Below are 27,743 nucleotides of genomic sequence, written 5' to 3' on the forward strand. Positions count from 1 at the left end.
CACCCCCGCGCCTCGTAGTAAATCATGCCTACAATTCAAATGCCATTGAATAGAGTTTTCAGATCTCACATTCTGGATGCTGTTTCAACTTATTGTCTTTCTTCTTGCAATTACACATACACATAGAGGAAGATGACTCCACAAGATTTATGAAAAGTTTCCCCCTCCTTTCTTTCAAGAAATACTCCGTTTTTTCCACAGTAACCATTTTTCTCGCAAAAGCAATAAGTTGTCAAAGAAATAAGCATCTAGCTTATTTATCAAGTTTGATAAGAGTGATGATGGACAGTTTGAAATGCCAAACTGCAAGCCAAGTATAATATCCTACAAAGTGGGTAATATTCAGGGGAATAGAGATTTTCAAAGTTTTTTAATTATTTTTTATTGGGATTTTGTGGTTGCCAAATGGAAGTACATTTTAAAATGCATGTAATCTTAAATCCTTTTACATAACCTGAGTGAGTCAAATTTATTTTAAGAATTAAACAATCCTGGAAATTTAGTTACATTGATCCCAAGTTGAGCATTGAAATAAACATTCTTGTCTAATGAGAGTGTTTTGAACATTTGATAGATGTGACGGGAGGGTTTGATAGGACAACTCCTTCTTACTTTTCTAGCCCTCTAGATTCTGATTATATGGATGTGTTTTCATCTAATTATGCCTTTTTATGTAATTTAGCTTTTTTAACTTTTTACTTATTCTTGGAGACCGTTTTCCCTCTGAATTCTGTCAGCCATTACTATTCATTGCATTTCATCCCCTCTTCTCTAGGGCATTTTTGTCATTCCAGCCTCTTGCTTGTTCTTTTTCTTGGAGCTGGTATAACTGGTTACTGCTTTTATTTGGAGAATGTCTTTTCTATTCTTATTACACAACGTTTTTTTGTTATTGCTCTGGAAAACTCCATATCTGTGTTTTCACGGTAGCCTTCTACTTTTGCTATTGGAAATTGTTCTTCATCTGACTCCATATCTGCTTTTATTTTTTGCATTCACATCTCTTCGCTCTATCCTGCTACCACTTACACAAGTGGCATCTAAATCACAGGTGTCCAAACATCTGAGGCGTTACCATGCCTACATCTTCCCTGCCAACTACCATTGCTTCGCTTAACACTAGCTTCTGAAGCCACTAGCGCTTTTGAGGCCATTTCTATCTATTACCAGATATTTGCCAACCCTTCATCTTCCTTCATCTTCTCCAGAGGCCCTAACAATAAAAGAGCAGGCCATGTTCAATCTCTCTGATCTGCTTAGGCAACAAAATAAGGCGAAGGAATTTAAGAACCTTTTGACCCTACAAGGAAGCTCATACTTAATGGTGTAGCAAGTTACACTACAGATTTGTTAGCCTGTTATTATATAAAATGGCTCAGTAATCTAGAATTATATCGTTACAAAGAATGATTTGCTTGTTGAAGTTCCTGACAAAAACATCTAGCTTCTTGTTGAAGAATTGAACAACTCTGACATTAAGTTCCAGTTTATTTTCTTTTCCCATTTTTGTAATGGGTTTAGTTTCTTAAGTTACCAAATTTAGAACATTCTCATGTTCTTTACAATGCTTGCTATCTGTCTAAATTAATTTTTCATGTACTTTGCATCATTCACTGAAATCATGATATAGAACTTGACCTTTGACTTGATATTGTTTTCTTTTCTTGCCAAGTCTGTCTGCCGTTGTTTGTTTTGTGTAGGCGCTATTCAGAGTTTGAAGACTATTGGACCTTTTAAGCTTTAAAAGTCTTGTTCTCTATTTTCTTGGAAGAGTTGGCTGCAAGAAGCATTTGACAAGGTATCTAGCTCTGTGAAAACTTTAGAACCTGCTTTTCAGGTATCTGTTATAGTTTGTACTGCAGTGGATAATTATACTGATCTTTCAATATCTGTTATTCCATTTACTTCATGAAATATGGAACGAGTCACATGTTGCATCACATTGCAAAAATTGCTATTATACTAACATGGAAAACCTTTCCAAATAATCTTCAACCCAAACAGGCTCTTCGATTTTCAATCAAGGAAAAGCTTAAACTTTTTATCCTGTTTTAAGTTTCGATCCAGTGAACAAATAAAAACTAATATCAATCTTGTATTGTCCATTTACACTTTCAAACATCACCTGGGAAGTGAGAAGCATATTTATACGATGTACATTTCTGGCTTGGAAAGGATACCAGCCAGGCATCCTCCACCTCTTTTTAATTGTGTAAAAACCATTTTTGGGGTTAAATTTAACTTTCATTCTGAAACTTTGGTAATAGGATGAGGCTGAAACAGCAGCTATCAAAATTGCTAAATTTACCCTCTCCAGCACCAGCTCTGTGACCCTTCCATTTTTGCATTGTGACTCCTCGCCAGTAGCATGCATCAGGTAGGAATTCTTTACCCCACTGAAGAATACTGGTAGGGCCTATTGAAAATTTCAAAGCCAAAAGCACCTCACCATCGCTTGGCAATAGTATTAATTCATATTCAATACTCCAATTACTTTATCCTTTTGAATCAACATCATATCAACCATCCCTACTTTTTTGAACTATATATATATATATATATATATATATAAAATATCATAATAACAAATATAACCTTACTAACAGGTCTAAAGTTCCCACGCCTTGCGTGGGAAGCCACCCCTAGTAATATAATATATAAGAAGACGTTTTTGGGCACTGTTCATTTTTTTCATCTGCTCTCTACAGCCGCATTTTTGTCCTTCTAATCTTTTGCTTGTGTTTTTTCTTGGAGCTATTAGAACTGATTGTTGCTTATTGTAAGCCTCAGCCGAATGTTAGTGAAACATTGATTGTTGTGCAGCATTAATGAGATATGATGTTTATTTCTATCAGCCAGCTCATTGTCTTGTTTAATTACATTTTCCTCCCTCAAAATAGTCATTGAATAGACTATATATTTTCAGCTGATGTCTAACATAGTCATTTTACAGTAGCTTTTTACTTTTGCTGTTGTAGACTAGAAAATTGAGCCATCTCTTCTCCCTGTTCTATCGGTGATGCTTGTATATCTACAACTGCATGTATTTTCAACTCATCCGCTAGCTTTTGCTTCCTTTATTCATGCTATAAACTGTAAACCATGGCTTCATCCGATCCACTTGCACATTCAACGAATAAGAACATTATTCGCAACCGAAGATCAAGAGAAAAATATGCTTCCTTATCAGTGGAAGAAAAAGAAGCTTGTCAAGCTAAACAGAGAGAAGCTTATCAAAAGAGGAAAGCAAGGAAAGCTACTAATGGTAACTGATTCAGTTTTTAGCTACTTCTCATGCATGCACTATTCAAGAATTTCCCAAAAACAAATTTTTAGAGTTATGGCAGACTGGAAAAAAAGGACAAGTTTGAAGAATCTAAACAAAAATCAATTGATAAGCTAAAGGATCTATAGGATCTAAAGGATGCAAAGGAAAACAACTAACGATCAGAAAAACAAGCTACAATCACTCACTCATACTTCTAAATTACTTTCTTGATAAATAAAGAGGAGAAAAAGTTACTTCTGAAGTTTTTGAGTGTTCTGTTTTGTTGCCTTAATACTAAATTTTAAAAAAAATACTTCTAGGAAAAAGAACTTCCAGTTGGGTGCAACTTACAGCAAAATAATGAGCACAATAACCAACAGAGTATTGCTATTAAACAGCTTCTACAACAGGGTGGAGACAAAGAAACTAATCTGCAGCAATCCGTAGCTGTAACCGATGCTAAATCAAGAGGCAAGCTGAAAACAACAATAAAAGAACAATAACATAGTGGATAAGCAGTTTTTAGCTACTTCTCATGCATGCACTATTCAAGAATTCCCCAAAAAAAAAATTTTTTTTACCTAATTACCAACGGATATTAAACTTGCTTATGAGAAACACATAGATGGAGTATGGCAGACTGGTAAAAAATTGAAAGTTTGAAGGATCTAAACGAGAACCAACTGATAAGCTAAAGGATCTAAAGGATGTGAAGGAACACCTAATCTAATCTGCAGCAATCTATAGCTGTCAAAAGTAATTCTCTGTATAAAACCAATGCAATCTACACAAATTGTTTCTGTATTCTATGTTTATACAAGCAATTTTTGACATTTAAACATAGATATTTTTTGTTCTTCTATGTTTATAATGTATTATTTTATCTTATGTTCATATAGGTTCGCCCATTTATAAATGCAGAAGAATCAATAAACTAAATGTGTCAGGTATGTTTTGTTCATATAGGTTCTTCATCAAAAAAGTTGCCCATCTATAAATGCAGAAGAATCAATAAACTAAATGTGTCAGGTATATTTTGTTATAATCATAGTTATCAGTCTATGTTTCATATAACAATTTCTATGCTTTTATCTGCTAGATGATCCTCCTATATGTGATAGCTGCTCTAATTTCTTGCATGAAATAGTTGATGATCTTGCAGGTTGAACTCCTTGATCCTAATTTTACAAATATTTGTCCAGTGTTGTTTGGTCACTGAATTTGATTTACGTTCTCACACATTCTTATTTGCTTAATCAGGTATATCAATGACAGTTGGCAGTCAGTCAGTGGAAACCAATGTTTCTAATGCCATAAAAAATCATCCAAAAGGTATGTATAACTAAAATGTATCTGAAAATGTTGCAGAAGTTATATACTCTGATCAGGAGCATAATCGTTTTTACCTCCTGACTAGCCACATTATTGTTCTGTAGGCAAAAGCTCAAGCCAAAGGAGATCAGGTATGAGTGCAAAACAAAGGTGTCATTCCTATATATTTATTTATAGTTCTTTCATATGCACATAACATAGTGATAAAAATGCTTTGTATTCCTATTATTCTACAGTATCTAAAAATGCAGCTGGTGTAGAGGCTCTGAATTTCATTAGCCATAATGCAGACCATCTCCCTGATGCATCAGATTGTAAATATTGTGGAGCCAAAAAATTCTACTCAGAGACAGCAAACTTTTGCTGTTCTGATGGCGAAGTTCTACTCCATGAAAATAAGTTACCTGATATATTAATTGAACTTTTTACTGGACAGAGTGAAGAAGCTATACATTTCCGAACCTATGTTAGGACCTATAATAGCATGTTTGCATTTACTTCCTTTGGTGTTCACTATGACAAATCCCTTTGCAAGAGAACTAACGGAATCTATACATTCAAGATACAAGGTCAAACACACCATTTCATCAATGAACTAATACCGCATGGAGGATCAGGGATGTATCTTCAGCTTTATTTCCATGACACAGAACATGAAATTCAGAATCGATTAGCAATATCAGAAAGGCTGACCGAAAGAATTGTAGTGAAGCTAATGGAAGTAATGAAAGACAATCCATATGCTTGCTTCTTCAGGAGTTTGAGAAATGTTCCAAACCTGGACTCATATCAAATAGTATTAAAATCTCACTCCGACAACGACCAGCGAGTGTTTAATAAACCCACTGTATCTCAAGTTGCAGCTTTATGGGTTGAAGGAGACAATGCTAATCAAGGTTATTCTAGACACATACAGATATATACAAAAGAAGGACACAGTCACCGCATTCAATACTACTACGGCTGTTATGACCCTCTTCAGTATCCACTACTTTTTCCATTTGGAGAAACTGGATGGCATCCAGGTATACAAAGATCAGGAAGAGGCAATCCAAAAAAGCGCAAAAGAAAGATTACGAAACAGTCATGTACAGCTACATTGTCTAGCTTTAAGTCACCAGAAGAAATGATTGATCTTGAAGAAGAAGGTAACACATTTATACCATTCATTATGTATAGTTGTATTCAATTGCAGTCATCTCTTCTTTGACAAATATTCTAAATTTTACAGCTTACAAGGCATATGAAAACTCCAAGGAATATGTATCCATGAGAGAGTATTATGCATATAAATTTCAGATGAGGAAAAAAATTGGGCCAAATATTTTGAATGCTGGAAGAGCTTTGCAACAATATTCAGTTGACATGTATGTTAAAATAGAGACACAAAGACTAGATTTTTATCGAAGTCGACAACAGCAAATACGTCGAGAGCAGCTACAAGGAATTATGGACAGCGTAATACAGGGGCAACAAAATGGATTTCAAATCGGACAGCGAGTAATATTGCCTACATCATTCATTGGAGGTCCTAGAGATATGAAAAAAAGGTATCTTGATGCTATGGCTTTAGTTCAGAAATTTGGGAAGCCAGATCTTTTTATAACCATGACTTGCAATCAATCATGGCCAGAGATTAAAGAAAATCTGTTACAATCAGATGAAGCACAAAATAGGCCTGATCTTATTGCTCGTGTGTTTCATGCAAAGTTAGAAATTATGAAAGAAGAGCTGTTCAAGAAGCAAATATTTGGAGAAGTAGCAGCATATACTTATGTTATAGAATTTCAAAAACGCGGTTTGCCTCATGCGCACTTTTTGATTATCCTGAAGCCTACTTTCAAATTATATACAACAGAAGATTATGATCGTATAGTTTCTGCAGAAATACCCGACGAAGCACAAAATGAGCATCTGTTTAGAATGGTCAAGAAACATATGATGCATGGACCATGTGGCGAGAAAAAACCTGATAATGTATGTATGCAGGGTGCATCAAAGAAGTCTTGCAAGAACAATTACCCAAAAGCATGGGCAGAAAAAACTACACATTCTCAGAATTCGTATCCAACATACAGAAGAAGAAATGATGGGAAAAAAATATTGGTTCGGGGACACTACTTAGACAACAGATGGGTAGTGCCATACAATGCTTATCTGTTGGCTAAATTCAATTGCCATATAAATGTAGAAATTTGCTCCACAATTAAAGCTGTCAAGTATGTGTATAAGTATATATACAAAGGCCATGCAAGGATACATTTTCAAGTGAATTCAGATGATGGAGCAAATCCTATTGATGAAATCAAAGAATATCAGTCAGCACGGTGGGTATGTGCACCTGAAGCAATGTGGAGAATATACAGATTTCATCTTTATGAAATGCAGCCTGCTGTAATACAACTTCAGCTTCACCTAGAAAACTTTCAATCTATGCTGTTTCGACCAAATGATAATCTTGACAATATATTAAGTAACAATTTTGCAAAAAGAACTATGCTCACCGAATTTTTTCGAATGAATGCTACAGATGATTTTGCAAAAAGTCTCAAATGTACCTACAAAGAGTTTCCTGAGCATTTTGTGTGGTATCCAAGTTCCAAATCTTGGCAACCTAGAAAACAAAAAGATTCTATCGGCAGAGTTGTTGCAGCAAATCCCCTAGAAGGTGAACGGTACTTCCTAAGACTCCTTTTACTGCATGTTAAAAGTCCAACTTCTTATGATGATTTAAAAACTGTAAATGGAGTACATGTTACTACATTTCGCGAAGCAGCTGCACTTAGAGGATATTTAGAATCAAATAACTCACAAGAACAATGTCTAGAAGAAGCTGCCCTTTATCATATGCCATATAGCCTAAGAAGGTTGTTTGCAACATTGTTGGTATATTTTACCCCCTCAAATCCAAGAACCCTATGGCTGAAATTTGAAGAATCATTGTCTGAAGATTACAATAGAGTCCCAAATTTAACCAAAAATGATATTCAATTTAAAGTTCTGCATCAAATAAGCAATTTTTTAGAGTCTATGGGTCGTAACATAAACAGCTATGGACTGGTGCCAAGAGTACTAAAATTCCATGACTCAAATACAGATGCAAGAGATACAATTAGTGAAACAGAGATTAAAGTTTCAGAGGATGACTTGATATCAATTACTAAACTCAATCCTGGTCAAAAAGCAGCTTTTGATACTATAATGCAGGCATTATACATTAAAGAAAAAGGATGTTTCTTTATAGATGGACCAGGTGGCACAGGAAAAACATTTCTTTATCGAGCGTTATTAGCTGAAGTACGATCAAAAGGCTTTATAGCATTAGCTACTGCTTCTTGTGGAGTTGCAGCATCAATATTACCGGGAGGTAGAACAGCGCACTCTCGATTCAAGATTCCAATTGATATGAATTCAGTCAATATGTGTAAAATTAGTAAACAAAGTGCACTTGCTAAACTAATTCAAGCGGCTAAACTTATTATTTGGGATGAAGCTCCAATGGCACACAAAACTGGTATAGAAGGTGTGGATGCACTACTAAAAGATTTAATGGGTTCTCCTGAGTTATTTGGCTCAAAAGTTATGATTTTTGGTGGTGACTTTAGACAAGTTCTCCCTGTTGTCACTAAAGGTTCAAAGGAAGATTTTGTACAAGCTAGCTTAGTAACTTCATACATTTGGCCACAGCTTCACAAACTATACCTCACAGATAATATGAGAGCAATATCAGACCCAGAATTTACAGATTACCTTCTCCGAATAGGAAATGGACTAGAACCAGCAATACAAGGGTTAAAAGTAAAAATTCCTCTCCCACTGCTAATACCATACAAAAGTGAAACAGAATCAATTTTTGAACTTATCAAAACAGTTTACCCAGATTTAAGTGCTTTTTCCAAGGATGATTTTTCATTGGTAAATCGAGCAATCCTTACTACAAAAAATGAATTTGTTGATGTGTTAAACAACTTGTTAATTAACATTTTTCCAGGTGAGGCTCAAGAATATATTAGTCGTGATAAAACACTTGACATTTCAGAACAAGGCCTATTTGAAGATTTTCTCAACAGCTTAACACCCAATGGTTTTCCCCCCCACAACCTTATCCTAAAACCAAATTGCCCAATAATTCTTCTCAGAAACATTGATCCCCCAGAAGGTTTATGCAATGGAACAAGGCTAATATGTAAATCTTTGACTAACAATATTATTGATGCAGTTATAAGTGCTGGAGAATTCAAAGGCAAACAAGTCTTTTTGCATAGAATATGTTTCCGAATAGAAAATAATCCTGATTGCCCGATGTCATTTGAAAGAATTCAATTTCCAGTGCGTCTATGCTTTGCAATGACAATCAATAAAGCTCAAGGTCAAACTTTAGATTTTGTTGGTATATACTTACGTGAACCAGTTTTTTCACATGGCCAACTATATGTTGCTTTATCAAGAGCAAAAAGCAGCAATTGTGTAAAGATTCTTATACAGCCTTCTCCCTTTGATCCAACAGTTGACTATGCTACCAATAACATAGTATACAAAGATATTTTACAGCTTGCAAATCATCACCTTTCATAATTGTTGATTATAAGAGTGTGAGATTCATATTCATTACATTTATTGCCCCTACCTTTTCTACACAGCTATATATCTGCACTAATCAAAGCTTAACACCCAATTATTTGTTGTGCACTGCTGCAGATTTCACTTGCTTTTATACTTACCAGATTTCACTGACAACTCATGCTTAACTTTTTTGTAAAAAAATACTTATTTTTCAATACTGCTTCAATTTTTCAGCCAACTGATGTCTCAGTATATGTAATAAGAAAATTCTTGTATTAAGATATAGCATTAAGTAAAGCTTATGCTTCATTGCTAATGCAAATAATGACAAATGTCCTTAAGAGATATTCAAAAAACAAAGGTTAGTGTTCATTACATTTGATCTCCTCTCATCAGGGCCATTTTTGTTGTTGCAATGTCTTAGTTGACCTTTTTCTTACAACTCATACAAGTAATTACTGCTTTTGTTCACAGAGTATCTTTTTTATACCCCAATATTAGTTATTGCTAAACTCTCATGATACTGCTCTTACTACTCATTCTTATAGTTATATATTCAGAAAATTCATTACGTATTAACATTACTGGTTCTTGTAGTTGTACGTACAGAACACTGATTATGAATTAATATTACTCATTCTCGTAATTCTATATTCAAAAAATTCATTGCTCAGTGTTTATCATTTTGCAGTGAGACTGTATATAAAGATGAAGAGTTTGATGAGGCTCAGAGACAACTAGCTGCAATACTAGCCTCAAAGATTCAAAGATGCTTTTCCTGTATCTCTAATTCTCTAAAAGCAATAACTATGATCCCAGGTTGAGATCTAAAACTCCAAATCCTTATAAACTTTTCTTTTAAACGTCACTTCTACAGAGTACTCATCTGCTTCATTAATATATTAGTCATTTTACCAGCTTATGTATAATGCATTTCAAGAAGAGGAAGCCTAAGTTCTTTTGCTCTCATATTCATTCATTATTTATAACAAATCTCTGTTTCCCCTGTCAGATCTTTTGTTATTTAGATGAACTAAATCACTCATTGTTCTGTACCTTTGGACTTGAGCTTCTATTCAATATATCAGCAGATTTAGATTATCTCTGAACTATTCTAGGTGCTATATTATTGTTCAGTTCTGCCTTCTAAATTTGTTCGATATCATTATGTATTGTACTTATAACAAAATAAATCATGGTTGAATAACTTCTAATCTTGGAGTGTAAAGTGCCATTGACCTTATATAACTTAAGTATGCATTTCTTTTTAACCATCACATCAACTTATTACTTATTTTTTCCTACTATATCATTTTGTGTCTTAACTAAAGCTGTACATGAATGTATATAAACTTCTGAAACGCTAGATTACACTACAGTTTTCAACTTTTTCTCATTATCTCATTTTTCAGTTTCCCTGTAGGTATATAACCAACACAATTGTAGTGATGTCTCTCGCAATTTTATCACCTCTAGAAAATATCAGCATCAGGTAATTATATCAATGTAATTCATTCTTGTTAACCTTATTCCAAATTCTAAAGAATGTAGATGCAAAAACTGCCATTGCCTGATTGTTTAAGCATATGTCAGCTTCTCATGCTTTTGGATACACCAAAAGACACTGCTACTGTATTTGACAAACTATTAAGAACAGAAGACAAAATTAATGCTTTATTGGCAACTTCAAATAGCATTTGACCTTGTAAACAATGAACACCAAGCTATTTATGCTGAAAGAAATGTAATCAAAATTCTGAAAGAAATGTCTCCCACACAGATCCAAAGGAAACTATTTATGCTGATTGATTATCAAAAATAAAAGAACTACTGTCAAACCTAAAATGCGTGATTCCAGAGTATCAACCGTAACTTTAAGGAGACTTCCTCAACAACCACAAATGTTCATCTTTGTTAGCCTTACCCCCAAATCTCAACTTTTGATTTTATCACTATAGACTAACCTTTGTTCAATTGCCACTTTAGCTTAAATGCATTTGACTTTTCTTAGTATATGGCATACTCAGTTCTCCTTTATTTCTTCTCTATGTGCCACTTTAAATAAAAGACATTCAAACTCTCCTTAGCAAGTATGTGACAATTCAATTCTCATTTATTCATTCTCTAATTTCCAATGTATAAAAAAGCAGAGGGTAAAAATTTTGGATGGCTCTCTAATTATTAAGTTGGTCAACTTTTAACTCTCTAACTATTAAGTGCATACTTTTGCTTCCCCAAACTTGTAAAAGGGTATATTCCCTACCCTTGATGTATGTTAACATTACTTGCCACTCCTTCTCTTTGTTTTCATATTTGGTAAATGGAAATCAAGCCTTTCAAATTCTTGAAGTGGCTGATAATTGTGATTTGTAATTCCTGACTAACATTTATTGACTCAGAGTATGTAAATTTATTAAGCTGAATTCTGCTGCTGTTTCTCATTAGTTTTGACTTTTGGGGTCTTTCAGGGGATCAAGCTTGAGCTATGTATGTCAAGTTGGCAAGTTGTCATCTGAAGGTAAGTATTCGAAAGTTGTTGATTGCTTGGATTTATCTACCTCCTATTTTTGTGTATCAATTCTGTAGCTGTTCTCGTTTGCTGTACCAAATTTCGTAATTTTGATATCACAGTTGGATAGCAAACATGAAGCTGCAAATGCTTATGCTGATGCCACTCATTGCTATAAGAAGACAAACATTAAAGGTTTGGTCTCTTACCAGTTTTGACACATTGTTTGAGCTCAGACTACAGCTGTCAGTTATCACTCAATACAATCATTCATCTGGTGGCTGATTGTTTCAGCTTAAATTGAAGATCAGTCTTAGTTTTTAGTTATTGATTACATGATGTTTTTAGGAACTTGTCCATACTTCAACACCAAAAAAGTAGATTAAATATTGTCTTAAACTTTATTTCCTATGCCTGCTTTCTTTCTCATATTATCAGTTGGTTTCTTCATCAGCCAATTTTATCCCATCTTTTTTTGCTAATAAGCGCTACTAAAGAAATGCAACCGCACTAAAGAAATCTCATCTTTGCAAATTCAACCGCACTTAAGAAATGCAATGAAATTTATTTTTAATCCTAATTTCCAGCCTAGCTTTTATCTGTTTTGATATTCTTGTTCCTTTCTTCCTCTGATTTTCATCCAATCCCATTTTGGGATTTAAGCCATCATCTTTTCACTTAGATTATAGAGCTTTTATTTTACGAACTGTTGATGGCTAATAATTTTATTCTTCACACAGTCTATATCTTCCTTGGAGCAGTCCGTGAATTTGTTCTTGGAAATTGCAAGGCTCAATATGTCCACAAGATACTACAAGGTGCAATCTATGTCACTTCACCTAAATAAAATATCTTTTGCCTCTGTAGTCATCGTCCATCTTATTCTTGAAGCTCATTTCTCTTTTCTGAAAGAACAGAATGTCTTTTAGATAGATTTGATACTTTTGTGATTCATATGTAAAGTTTTCATGTCTCATGTAAAGTTTTTCGACATATTGTAACATCAATACGTACAGACTATTGGTCAACTTATCAGAACTCATAACCTACGATGCTATATATTTACTGTCTATCATGCCATGATGGCTGTGATATCTGCTTTTATCTCTTAATCTATGTTTCCTTTTGAGTGTTAGCTATTGATTCCTTTATTTGAATCTAAGAAATTGCTGAACTATATGAGTAAGAAGAGAATTTGGAGCAGACCATTGTCTACTATGAGAGAGCAGCTGATCTTTTCCAAAGTGAAGGTATCAACACCACTGCAAATCAGTGGGAACAGAAAATTGCCCAATTTGCTTATGTCAAGAAAACTAAAAAGTAAATGCAGAAATGAAAAGATGGTACTAAAGATTTAAGGTTAGGAAGACTGAGTGCCAGCTAAACTAAGATTACTTCATAAGACTTTTTGTTTTTACCCTATACACAAGATTTAGTGTGTGTGTGTCTTTAAAACTGATACTCATAATGCCCTGCAGATATCCAAAGGCAATTGAAACTTATGAAGACATAGCCCAACAATCACTTAACAATAACTTGTTGAAATACAGAGTCAAGGGGCACCTTCTTAATGCTGACATATGCCAACTGTGTAAAAATGATGTTGAATCAATCAATCATCCACTGATTAGACTCTTGAGAGTTTTGCTTTTATTCTCTCTGTCTCGCATTGGTATGTACAGGAACTTTATCCAACGTTCTCGGGAACACAAGAGTACAGACTTTTAGCTTTTAGCTTTTCCATCTTTTTAAAAAATTGTCTCCCACAGGTTATTCAGCTTAGTAGCTACCTTAGTCTCACTTTGGCAGCATTAGAAACTTCTAATCAAGATATTCTTGATGATATTCTTGAATTAAAAATTTAATGAATACTTCCTTATTTGTGAGAAGGAGAAATCAAAATTCAGTTGCTTAGTTGCTCTTACATTCAGTTTTGCCACTTGCTTATGGTTTATGTTCTGAGCTATAAAAATTTGACATCAAGACTTTGCTTCTCCAAACAACTTTTCATATGGTGCGTTTGCTCTAAATTTTTTTAAACTCTTGTACGACAATTGATAAAAATACAGATATTGATCAATCCATCTGATCGAGTAGCTAACCTTAAAATGCGGACTGCTCAAATCACCTCCTTGCTCTCTAAATCATATAATTCACATGTTCATTATAGTCCAGCTCTTGCGATTGCCATATCATGTACTGCTACTAATGTCAGCGAAACCATATCATTGGTGAAGCTTTTCACATCAGATATAGTTGACATCAGATGACTGAAACCAATAATTCCACTGTCACTGCATTGAGGTAGTTTATTCCTGTTAACTGTGTGTGTACCTACTTGGCTATCTAATTCATTTCAAGTAAGCCAATTTCTTGCCTCATTTAACAGATAGCAATTGAAAAAAATTATTCTCGATAACAATCAGAACAGTTAACAACATACATGCAGTTTTAGCGTCACTGGTGAAAGGAATGTGACAATAAAGCTGATTTCAAACAAAAAACATAACAAAGTAACTGCAGTTGTTGCTCTTACTCTTTTTAACCAATCTTGGTACTCGAATCAACTCATATACTTCCTTAGCTTGTCCTCTGGCACTTCAACTGTCATGCTTCCTACAGCCGTTTTTATGAACACCACCTAACGCAAGTAGCAAAAAGACATATGAGTCAATTTGCAATGAATAACCATTGTGTATCACCCTAGAAGATTGATAATTTGCAATGAGTCAACACCAAATGCACGCATCAGCTACATACTAAGATAGATCTAACTACAAATTCAATTCTCAAATATTGTTAGCGGACATGCTTTACACTTAAATTTCAATGTGCCGAGATTATTCTGTAAAGTTCAATACTAGAACACAACCCAAATTGGTTTGAAACTCTAATGAGGTGAAGAAACAGAATCTATCCAACTTAAACTCACATTGCAATCACTGTACGTTATGGAGGAAAGCCAATTCATGGACAGCAGAGTCAGAGAAAGCTCACATATTCCTTTCTCCATCTTTATTCAATTGACAAATTTCTTACCCACATCCACTCATTGAGTTTCATACATCAAGTTTCAAAATGTTGTAAACTGCTTTCTCAGAAAAGCCAACAATAGAATGATAAGCTGGAAAACAACAATACAAGACATTACATTGGCTTTCCAGTGTACCAGAAAACAAATTTTAAATTTCTAAACCGAAATCCTAAGCTGCTAATATTCCTTTCACTCTGATTGTATTTCAGATTCACAGGACAAATGTTCAGACCTTATTTCAACTTACTAACAACAAAGCGTTTAACTATAAACATTTTACCAGTCCACTAACCAGCCTAATCTCAATTAATTACATGTAACATTTCATCCATAGCTGCAGATCCACAAAAAACCACCAAAATTTTTCTGCCCCATTTCAATCCATAGCGGAAGATGCTCAAAAACCATCGAAAAATTTTATATGACATCAATTTCAAGAAAAAAGTATAGACCCAAAGGGAAAAAAATAAAATTTTCGATGGACAATCAACATCATCAACCCATATAAAACTCATGCACACTGTTCTCCTATCAAACTATGCAACATATTGTTATTCCTGAAAAAAATCCTAAAGCTTAAAAATTTATCCAAAGTTTCCACCAAATATCACCAGTTTTGCACACAAATATTCCGCAAAACACTAACTGTAAATTCCGACAGTAAATGATGGTGAATGATACGTATAATTAAGTAAATTTCAAATATTAGTAACAATTCACACAAAATAAACTGAATGAGATTCTGACCATCTTCGCCTTCCTCCTCATCTTCTTCTTCCTCACTATCAACTTCAGCTTCAAGTTCAAAAAAATGAGACCCCGACCTCTTCTTTGCATTCCTCTTTCCACTGCCACCGCCGTAATCCTCATCATCATGGTCTTCCTCTGGCAAATCATCAATGAAATGCAATCTCCGCCGTTATCATCTCGTCGTCGTACCCCTCCTCTCATCTTCGCGGCATCGCAAATCCCGCTTCGTAATTCTCCTTACAACTGCAATTAAGCTCTTCGCAATGCTTGATTATGTCGGTCGCTGATTACAAAGATGACGATTTGTGAAACCCTAAATGCAAAAATTGGGGATTTTGAAGAGAGAGAGAGAGAGTGGAGTATATTATTCTTGTTAATTTATGATGAGGAAGGTCAGCGGCGGACGGACGTGGGTTGACCTACCATTGCAGTGAAGATTAAGAAAACAGAATTTGAGCTCGTCGAGTGTAGTAGGCTAGCACCTAAGCCGTCAATTATTGACTTTTTTTTATAGCACCATAGACATTATTATTAAACTTTTATAACAAGGAGTGCACTCTATCAGTTTTGCATCAGTTCTGCCGTACACGTTTTGTTCCACTTTTACCCCTTTACTCACCCGTGCATAATTACTCGTGACAATTTGAGCTCCATATCCTCTGAATTTACAACCCACCTTTTCACTGAACCTCTGTGCTGCTATTTATTTTGTATAACCAATATTCAAAGCTTGAACACGTCTGAATAGCTCTACATTAATTTTAAATCAAATTAAAAAAAAAACTTAAAGCCTACTGGACCTCTAAGCCTACAACATATGCATGAGTCTAATATATACTACTTTTGCATGGCGGAGAAACTTACGAACAGGTCTAAAGCTCCCACGCCTTGCGTGGGAAGCCAAACCTAGTGTTGAAGATATAAACCACTTGTGTAAACTTTCTCTGTACATTGATGATATATATAATATAACCTTTTTGTGCCCAAGGTCGTTAACAACTTTGTGTTTGGACAGCAGATTATTTTGAATAATTTTTTTAAAAAAAAATATTATAGCAATTTTTATAATGTAATATATATGAGATAAAAGGATAGTTAAAAAATAAAAATGTTATTAAATAATATGTTTATAATGCAATAAAATAATTTTTTACAAACAAGAAGCTATCCATAATGCAAATAAGGAAAAAAATAAGTCTACAAAAAAACTAATCTTAGGAAAAATACGAAAAAAGGGATCTAGTTTAGTATTATTACTTGAATCTGAAATAGAATAGTATAAGGAACAAAGTAAAATAAATATTTTTTTTTTTTTTGCAAAAAAATCACTGGATATGAAAAAGTACTCTCTCGGTTTGCCTTTAATCCGGATGAGCGGGGAAACACTAAAAAGATGTCGATTCTTCACTGTGGGAGTCAAATTATCCTTCTCCACTTAGAAACACGGTCTCCATATTCTTGGATTGTTTTGCTGACGTACTCTACCACCCATCTAACGATCACAAAGGTTTCAATAGAGGATGAACGGATAGGATTTGTTTCTCTATTGTAGCAGAAAACCACTCTATTTCTCTGCCTATAAGTACCCCTTTTACCGTTGATAAAGAGTCTGTTTGATAACATAAAAAAGTGCTGAATCTGAATTTTTTCAAACTTTCAGATGTTTTGAGTGTTTGATAATGAAAATCTATTTGCTGAACTTGTTAAGCAGTGCTAAACCTATGTGTATTTTTTTCAGCACAAGAATCCTAACTGAATGCTTAATTCTGATAAGAATCAATAGAATTACTTCAATTACTTTATCTTATCTACGTTTATTTGTTAATTATGTTCAAAATTCTTATCTAATTAAACAACATAATATTCTCTATCTAACGATTTTTAGTTTTTCTTTTCTCCCTTTTTAATGACTTTCACATTTTATCCATGCTCCTCATATAATATATTTTATCTTTTATATTAATTTGATTTAAAAATAAATATTGCCATTTTCATACCTAACAATTTTAAACTAATTAAATCATAAATTCTATTTCTTTTTTGAATGAAAGAATATAAGGGTAAAATTGTCAAATTAAACTTATTAAGCATTCAACTATAAATATTTATCAAACAGTATAAATAGGTTTAGCATTAAAATTCAGACATTCATATATTTTTTTCAGTGCTTAAAATTCAGCAAATTAATTGTTTTAGTATTCAGATTTCAGAATTCAAACTTCAGAATTCAGATTTAGTTTTATCAAACGGAACCAAAGTGAACCTCATTTTTTGTTGTCAAAAAAAAAAACTCATTTTCTAAAAATGGGAACGGCACTTTAGAATAATTTAATTTAGAAACTACCAATTTAGAAACTCTTCAATTTGGTAGATGCCAAATAGGAAATATTCAGATTCCTAATTATAAACACAGATCAGCTGCAGCTTTCCTTTCTACATGTAAATCAACCAACCTCTTCATCTGATCCTTCAAGAAAATCAATTAATTGTGTTCGTCCGAGGCAAACCTTTGGCTCAAGAAATTGTTCAGCGATGGAGGAGAATGCCGTAATACTGAATAAAAGGAACTTCGGTGGTCGAAGAAAGATTCAAATCAAGAAAATTGAGAAGAAGAAGAACTTGCTAGTCTCGTTTTCTAAACGTCGTGCAGGCTTGTTCAAGAAAGCTGAGGAATACGGCAAAAAGTCTGGGGCTCAAGTTGCTATCCTTGTCTGTTGGGGTATCAGGCCAATTATTTGAAAAGGAAAAAAAATCAATAATTTAATAGAAAACAATATCTAACACGAATGATAAACAACACACAAGAATTAACGTGGTTCGGCTTAATCACCAAGTCTACGTCCACGGAGAGAAAAACTTGTTCTTACTATGAGAGAAAAAATACCACAAGATTATAACTTGATTCCCAAGCCCCAACTCTTGTATAACCCTCTTACCTACTAAGAACTCTCTCACTCCTTTTTTTGTGTATTTGTAGTATGCCAATCTACCTATTTATAGAGAACATTACTTGACCAAAAAACCAAATAACAATTAGAAACCAATACTAATTCCTAAACTCATATAGAGTAGGAAATAACATCTAATTCTAAACCAAATAGGACTTTACTTGACTACTACTTTAAGTAACTAAAATTTAAGTAAGAAACTAGTTACTTTCCACACCAAATAAGAATTCTACCTAAAAGAAATTAAGCCAATTTCCTAACAAATCTCCACTTTGGCGAAAATTTCTTTTAGCAAACACAGCAAACCATCCAAAAAAAAACTCCATTTGCCTTTTCCCACCAAGTCCCTTGGTGCCTAGCTACACACCTGAATCAATACGGTCTTATTTTCAATTGATTCAATCGGCAAATAAACTTGTGTAGCTAACCGAGTCCAACATCTAGTTGACTCGCGAGAGGGGCCTCAATTCACCCTCTCCCATGGCAGGTTTTTTTCCTCTCACCACCATTTATAATTTGAGAGCATTCTTGGATCCCCTTCCGCTCCCAATCCATTGAAGTATTCAAATGGTACAAATTACCATACTTCTTCCCCATCAACAAGACCGTCTCGCCATGTGTGATTTTCAAGACTCCACCTGCAGCGGAAAAATGGTAACCCTCGGAGTCTAATTGGGTCAAAGAAATTAGATTCCTTCATAACTTTGGAATATAAGCCACACCACCCAAAGAACGAATCTCTCCATTCAACATTTTGATTTTCACCACTCCAACACCTTTGACTTGACAAGTAAATCCATCACCCAAGGACATAAAACCTGCCTTCTTTCTTTGGAGAGTATCAAAATAATCTAACCTGGAGCAAACATGTGAAACACATCCAGAATCTAAAATCCAACCATCACGAGAAGAAGTATTATTACCTTTGGAGATTGTGAAAATATCTCCACCCGATGCATATCCAGCAACATTATCATAGTCATTTTCATCATTTTTCTTTCGATGAGGGCAATATCTTTTGATATGGCCAAACGCATGACAACCAAAACACTAGATTCCACCATTTCTCTTGGCCTTTTAACCACCTGCCTTAGATTCACCGCCAAATTGTTTTCCTCTTTTATTCTCACCTCGAGCAATTAAAGCAGCTTCTAGTGTCACATTTTGGTTTGCCTTTCTTTGTTTTTCATGATCCAATAATGAAGACTGCACATTCTCGAACTCTAAAGTGTCCTTCCCATTCAACAGGGTTGTCACGACACTTTCGTAAGAATCAGAGACTGAGGTAAGAAGTAAAAGGGGCTTATCTTCTTCCTCAATATCCACACCAACCTTTTGGAGTTGATCCAAAATTCCGTTGAACGTATTCATGTGATCCATGAGACTGCCACCCTCCTCCATCTTTAGTGCATAAAGTTGCCGTTAGATGCAACTTATTGGATAAGCTTTTAGCCAGATAAAGCTTTTCCAATTTTTTCCAGAGATCTGCTGCAGAATCTTCTTCACCTATCACATTATTTATGATGTTGTCCGCCACATAGAGTCGAATCGTGCTCGCACACCTTGCGTCCAACTCCTCAAACTCATCATCATTCATGCTCTCCGGTTTCTTGTTCTTTCCATTCAACGCTTTTGCCAAACCTTGTTGAACTAGAACATCTTTCACTCTTCTTTGCAAAAAAGTGAAACTTGTAGTTCCATTAAACGGTTGAATTGGAAACTGTATAGTTCCAAACCCCATGGTATACCACCACCCACTCAATTTTAAATAATTAACCAAAATCCCAACAGAGCTCTGATACCACTTGTTGGGGTATCAGGCCAATTATTTGAAAAGGAAAAAAAACCAACAATTTAATAGAAAACAATATCTAACACGAATGATGAACAACACACAAGAATTAACGTAGTTCGGCTTAATCACCAAGCCTACGTCCACGGAGAGAAAAACTTGTTTTTACTATGAGAGAAAAAACACCACAAGATTACAACTTGATTCCCAAGCCCAAACTCTTGTATAACTCTCTCAGCCACTAAGAACTCTCTCACTCCTTTCTTGTGTATTTGTAGTATGTCAATCTACCTATTTATAGAGAACATTACTTGGCCAAAAAATCAAATAATAATTAGAAACCAATACTAATTCCTAAACTCATATAGAGTAGGGAATAATATCTAATTATTGAACCAAATAGGACTTTACTTGACTACTATTTCAAGTAACTAAAATCTAAGTAGGAACCTAGTTACTTTCCACACCAAATAAGAATCCTACCTAAAAGAAATTAAGGCAATTTCCTAACATTGTCCAATCTCCAGGTGGTAGATTCTTTACCTTTGGTGGTCCTGACTCTGCTTCGGTAGACTCCATTCTTGACCAGTATCTTGCTGGCATGATGCCTTCATCTTCAAGTTCTTCTTCTTCTAAGAATGGTACTGTTGTTGATGATCAGGGAAAGAGTAAGCCTGTGGAGATTGAAGAAAATACTATGGAAGAAGAGGTTATAGAGCGGGGATTGATGGAAACTAACCAGGTCAGTGATGGAAAAGAATCTTTGTTGAAACAGCCGTTGGATAATGATGATCTTCAATGGGTTGACGAACTCAAAAACTATATGGTCACCATGAAAGGCCTGGAGGGTGAGGAATTGTCTCAAGAAGATGATGGAACGAACAGGGCTGCTAATGATAATATTAATAGTGATCCTGATTCATCAAGTTTATTGAATCCCAATGTTAATCTTTGATTATTTTGGTGGGTTTCCAGTGAATGATGATCAGAGGATCGGGGGTGCTGATATTGCCGTCAATGATGTGAATCCTGTTTATATTAGTGGGCTTCCAATGAATAATGATTTGTTTCAAGAATGTAATGAGATGACCAGGGCTGCTGCAGATGCTGCTTCATCAAGATTGTTGATTCCAAAAGTTAATCTTGATTATTTCAGTGGTCTTCCAAAGAACAATCATTTCTTTCAAGATGATGAGATGGCCAGGCCTGCTGATTATTAATGGCGATGCTGATCCATCAAGTTTAGTGATTCTCAACGTTAATCTTGATTATTTTGGTGGGCTTCCAATGAATAATGATTTCTTGCAAGATGATGAGATGAACAGGGTTGCTGATACTGTTAATGGCGATGTTGATTCATCAAGTTCATTGATTCCTAGTGTTAATCTTGATTGTTTTGGTGGGCTTCCAATTGATTTTGATTTTGAGTCCTCAGTACAATGATTGGGAGTAGTAGTACTTATTCAAGATGCACAGATATGGTTAATTAATTATGTTAACCAGATAGATTTAATTAATTTTCCCTTTTCCATTATTGTTTTGAAAGGTGAAATCTTATTGGAATTGGTATGTGTTATTAATGGTTTACTCTTTGAATTATTTTATGAGAAAATTGTTGAGATTTCGTAAATTGTTTTTTGTGGTTGCTCTGGTTTTCCTTTTTCTTCATGTTCATAATCGGTTTCGTTATGTTTTACACCCCAACGGACACCATCTTTTTGTGGAATTTCTAGAGGAAAAAGTAGGTGAAAATGGTCTTATAAATTCTATAACGCTTTCAAACTAGAGAACCAGCAGCAGTAGGTAAAATGGTTGCAAAATTGGGTTTAGAAAATTTTCCAATTCAAACACTACGGGATCTCTTTGTTTGTTTTGGTGTTTTCTTTTGGATCTTTTGGAATTATGAGAGCAGAGTCCTGTCCCAAGAAGGTTTTGGGGAGTGGAAACAAAACCCAAAATTAGAAAAATGAAAAATGAAAAAAAATAAAAAATAGAAAAAAAAAAGGAAAATGGAATATATGGGTACGGTATAATTAATTTTGGCACCACGTTGCTTTCATCTCTGATAGAAAGGGCCTAGTCTAGTTTAACAAAAAACAATGAAAGAATGTAGGAAAGCTTGACCAGTTAAGAATGTATCTAGCAATATGCACCTTGTTTTTAATCTAATTAACAATCCACATTTGAAATTAAGACGAAAGAGGAGTATAATTTTCTATTATCAAAATTTATGATTGTTTGTCATGATTTTGCACGGTAATGAAAAGCGACTTGTAAAGGTGGGAAAACAAAGAGAGATTAGGTAGGATTTAATTGTGCTAATCAGTGTCAATTGCACACCCGTTAAGAAAACAAGTGACTAGTTGTTTTTCAAAATCTTTTTCAGGAAGGGAGGGATGAGATTTAAGAAGAGTGGGGGTGGAAGAAGAAATTGAACTCTGGACTCGACACTTATATGTAAAAGTTTTTTTTCTTTAACTCGTGTTTGTTGGGCACCCTATAAGATCTAAATTATATTCCTTTCGTCCTTCTATTAAAGTCATGTTTTAGAAATTCAAGTTTTTATGAAGACATAACAATCATTATGTTTAGATGAGGTGGCATTGGAGAAATTACATATGTACTCTTTGAATTCAAAATATTCATTTGCTAAATGTGCATTGGGATTTTAAAAAGTTACTTTTCTAAATGATAAGATTGGAAAGCATGTGTTGAACTTAAAATGGTGACTCTTATTTTGGAACACCAATAAAATAAAAAACATGACTTGAAAATGGGACCGAGGGAATACATAACTTCTCATATATTTATTTATTTATATATTTATTTATTGCCCCTTCTACATTCAGAAACTTTCTTGATTGTACATAATTCTTGCAAATAACTAACACCTAAAGCTCCTTTTTTAAAAAAAAAAGAAAGGATTAATTACATTTACCTCCCTCAAGTCTGTCCATATTGCCAAAGAAACTTGGGGGGGGGGTAAATTTGGGTTAATTACATTTGAGTGGGCACTTATTTGACAAATCTAGATACAAATACTTTTGAAGATTAGTCACCTTTAGAGTTCCAATACTAAGACAATTTCTTTCCGTTGTGTTTTTGTGTTAGTAATCAGTAAATAGTGGACTTAGTAACAACTAAACACAATTTTCATTGGGGTCCTATTATAAAAGGAGTAATATTTCAAGCACTCCAAGTCAGACTGGAACGGCATAGTACACCATTTTAATGAATTTAGGAACTAAAGGTTAAAGAGGGGAAAAAGGGGGTTAAATAAGGGGTTTTTTAATTTTTCTCTCGGAATTGATGCACGAGAGTTTTAGAACTCAATCAAATTCAGGCCTAATATAATTAGGACTCAATTGAATTGAGGGCCTAATATTATTGGGCCTCATATAACTGGACTACGGCGCCTAAAATAAGTTACTAGCATTGAGTTAATTGCAGTTATTGAAGTAAACTTAGGGATAATTGCAATTTATGAATGTAAAACTAGCAATTAAAGAGATGAAATAGACTATTAAACGCTAGGAACCTCACAACATAGTACTAATCTACACACATGTACATATGAAAGAAATGAATTTAATGAAAAATCATTTAAAATGTCTCTCACATTTGTCAAATGAATTTTTTCATTATTTACTTTTAAAATAATAACTTTATGTCCCTTACAAAATCAAGTCATTAAAATTTGGTTCGATCCTAAGTTTTCGACCACTTTTTACCCCGAATCCATCATATGACCCATACATAATCACTTTTTTGGGGGGGAAAAAGGTTACCTCTCATTTGTAGCTAAATAAATGATCCAATCCAAATTCATTTTTTTATCCCTAAAGAAATCGAATCTAATCCTAACCATTTTCATTTTCTCCCTTAAAAAGTGAGATCTGCTCTAATCTATATTTATTTTTGTTAATAAAAATGTGGAATCTAACTTTTTGTACATAAAATATGACTGCATGTGGATCACATGATGATTTTAGGCTAAAAAGTAGTTAGAAATTTAGATTTCGATCAAAATTTGCTAATTTGAATTTGTAAAGAACATAAAGTTAATATTTTAAAAATAAAAAATGGAAAATTTTATATAACAAAATGTAAGGGATGTTTTGAATGATTTTTCACAAATTTAATTAACTATCTTCCCTCCTAGGTTTTACCCATATTAGTATACAAGTCTTGTCTAATTAACTTTTCTTTTAATTGCTGTCTCTTTTAAAAACTTATATCCTTCTAAATAAAATTGAATTATTTTTTCTTATGATTTCTCTCTTTTCTACCAATTTTTTTTTAATCTTTTTTAACAAATTTGTATAATTTTTTTTATCAATATGGATTAACTTTATTTTGTGTAGTTTTAATTGCTACATTAGTAGATTGATTAGTACTGTTGGAAATGGAATATTTGTTCATGAGAAAACGAATTATTGCATCTTTTTTTTTATTTAATTGAGTAAGAAGACATAATTCTAGAATTCTGGTCATTGTGATAATTTTAATTATCGTAAAAGTATCTTTCTTTCTTCTTTTTTTTTTTTCCTTTTTGGTATGCATTGTAGTACATGAATCAATACTTAGTAAGAGCATGTTTAGAAGTTTTCAAAAAATAGGTATGATAGTTAAACAGTTAGAATACATTGAATATATAAGAACATTTTTTAAACTTTAATTATTGATATTTGCCCAAGTTCACAACTAGTTTAATATAAGAAAATAAAAGTACTTACCTTTTCTTATATCTGGCAATAGCTAAAGAGTCTGCATATTTCTTTTTCTTAGTTTGGCAAGATTCAAAGATTTAGAAACTCATTTATTACCATTTCTATAATTTAATATAGCCAAGAAAAAATACCAAAATCTACCCGTCCATGATTTTTTGCCCATGTATAAAACTATAAATATCCACCGATCTAATCAATTTCTTTCTATTGTCTACGAGAAAACTCATTATATAAAAATAGTAATTATTATTGTGCATATTCATACAGTAAGTAAGATGTGATTGACCGTACTTGTTAGAAAAGCTCTTTATAGTTGCCAAGATACGAAAATCTAGTTCTTAACAGTTTTTTTTTCTTAGGAGTTGTTTGTTGAGCATTTGATAATAGATGTACATTACCCATAATTTCCCATATGTGTATATAGACTTTTGTGTATTTCCCTTCCTATATGTAGACACTTGCTTGATTGTACGTAGTATTTGCAAATAACTAACACGTGAAGTTCATTTTGAGTGGGCACTTATTTGACAAACTTAGATATAAATATTCGTGAAGACCAGTCTTCTTTCAGAGTTCTAATACTAAAAAATTTCGTTCCATTGAATTTTTATGGTATAATCAGTAAATGCTGAACTTAGTATTAATTAAACAATTTTCATTGTGGTCCTAATATGAACGAGCAATATTTCAAGCACTCAAGTTAGTGACTAAGAACACGAAAGCTACGGTGTACACCATTTAATAAATTTAGGAACTAAAGATGCAATAGGGTTATTTATTTCTTTATTTTCTCGGAATTGATACATGAGACATTTGGGACTGAATTGACTTCAGGACTGATATTATTGGGACTCGATAGAATTCAGGACCTAACATTGTTGGGCCTCAATCGTTGTGCTTTTTTTAACTAGACTAAAGTGCACAAAAAAAAAAAAAAAAAGTTGAGATCTGTCTGACAAGTGCCAATTAAAATGTAGTTCAGGTGTTAAATTTTAGAAAGATAAAATTATTTATAAAAAAATATATAATGCAATTGACAAAGTAATATTAATTAGAGAAAATATATAATTAATAGTAGGGAAGGTAATAATTAGGTGATTTAGATAGGTTAATGAATTGGACACCCCATTAGAAAAATCTAATATGTTACTAGCATTGAGTTAATTGTAATTAATGAAGTAAAATTAGGGTTAACTACAATTTATCGAAGCAAAACTAGCAATTCAAGAGATGAGATGGGCTATTAAGCCCCAGATATCTCACAACTTGGTACTAATCTACACGCACACGCATTTATCAAGGCACTAAATTTAATAAGTTATCTTCTCTCCTAGGTTTTACTCATATTTATATGCAACTCTTCTCTAATTAATTTTTCTTATAATTTCTCTCCTATTTTTACGACTTTTATCTTTTTAAATAAATTGAATCTTTTTTCTTATGGTTTCTTTCTTTTCTAACAAATTTTTACCTTGCCTAATTTGCATAATTTTGTTTTATCAATATGGATTAACTTTATCTAGTGCAGTTTCAATTGTTACATCAGTATTAGTGCTACTGGAAATTGAACATTTATTCATGACAAAATGAGTTATGACATCTTTTTTTTTATTTAATTGAGTATAAATACGTAGTTTTAAGTTGATGGTCATTATAAAATTTTAATAATAAAAAAGAGTGTCTTTCATTTTTTTGGGCATGCAATATAATATAGGATGAATGTTATTAAACTATAGTAAAAGTGTGTTTGAAGTTCTAAAAAAAATCAATATGGATGTGAAACATTGGAACACATTAATTTTCAAAACTTAATATTAAATATATAAAAACATTGTCTTTTTTTTTTTACTTGAATTATTCATGCACAAGTTCACCACTAATTAAAAAAAAAATCTTGTTAAATACTATAAAGCTAATAAAGAAAACAAAAGTAACTAAAGGAGATATGGATTGGGTTGGGTGGTACAGGCCGCGGAGGAAGAAACTTACCTTGGGTTGGGTGGGACAGACCGTGAGTGGGAGTTTTTGGTTTAGTTAAAAAAAAAAAAAGTAACTTACCTATTCCAGTATCCGGCAATAGCCAAAGAGGCTACTCATTTCTTTCTTTTGGTTTGGTAAGATTCAAAGATTTAGAAACTCATTTATTACCATTTCTATAATTTATACTGTCAAGATACCAAAATCTACGGATCCATGATTCCATAAAACTATAAATATCTGTGAATCTACAATCTCCTGTCTAGCACTAAACCAATTTCTATCCATTGACGCGGAGAAAACAACTTGTTTCAAGCATGGTTCGCCATATCGGCCGATACCTATACGTATCGGTATCGGTCGAGTCGTAACTGGAACGGAGGGGACCGGTACAATATCGATCCCCGAATCACGGATATTATTATGTCCGTGACGACTCGTTCTGATTCGGCCGATATTGATCGATTTGAATCCGTGATACATAATATCGGCCGATATATCCAAGTCAAGTCGAAGTCAACTCGGATTTTTTTTTAAACTATGCTTTTTTTTGGTACTTTTTAATTTTAGTAATTTTTTCAAAATTTTTAGAAACTTTCATGTATTATAATGTACGTATCACCTGATATTCAACCGATATGCCGCGACGGATATGGAACAATCGAGACCGTGATGTGACCGCGACCCGCGATGGTGAACCATGGTTACAAGTTGTTGTTTGGCCATGAAAGAGACAGTGACAGTGGTGAAGAAAAAGAGCACTGGTGGAAAAAAGATTGAGATCCAGAAAATTCAGAAGAAAACCAACTTGCAAATCACGTTTTCGAAGCGCCCGCAGGG

At 33.6% G+C, this 27,743-nt stretch overlaps 1 long non-coding RNA gene across 6 annotated transcripts; it reads right to left on the bottom strand.

The window, feature by feature from the left end:
* Positions 1–2,812: 2,812 nt before the first annotated feature.
* Positions 2,813–15,971, bottom strand: LOC140014320 (uncharacterized). Of its 6 annotated transcripts, none has more exons than XR_011821049.1 (5): positions 15,454–15,971; positions 14,209–14,313; positions 13,775–13,942; positions 3,620–7,214; positions 2,813–3,120 (listed from the first exon to the last, which is right to left on the bottom strand). It is a non-coding gene; the product is annotated as an uncharacterized lncRNA (long non-coding RNA). The 6 variants fall into 6 exon arrangements; XR_011821046.1 differs by having other exon boundaries at positions 2,813–3,182; XR_011821047.1 differs by having other exon boundaries at positions 2,813–3,182; positions 3,620–3,744; positions 15,454–15,966.
* Positions 15,972–27,743: the final 11,772 nt, after the last annotated feature.

The sequence above is a fragment of the Coffea arabica genome, chromosome 9c, assembly GCF_036785885.1.
Source record: "Coffea arabica cultivar ET-39 chromosome 9c, Coffea Arabica ET-39 HiFi, whole genome shotgun sequence".
Lineage (NCBI taxonomy): Eukaryota > Viridiplantae > Streptophyta > Magnoliopsida > Gentianales > Rubiaceae > Coffea > Coffea arabica.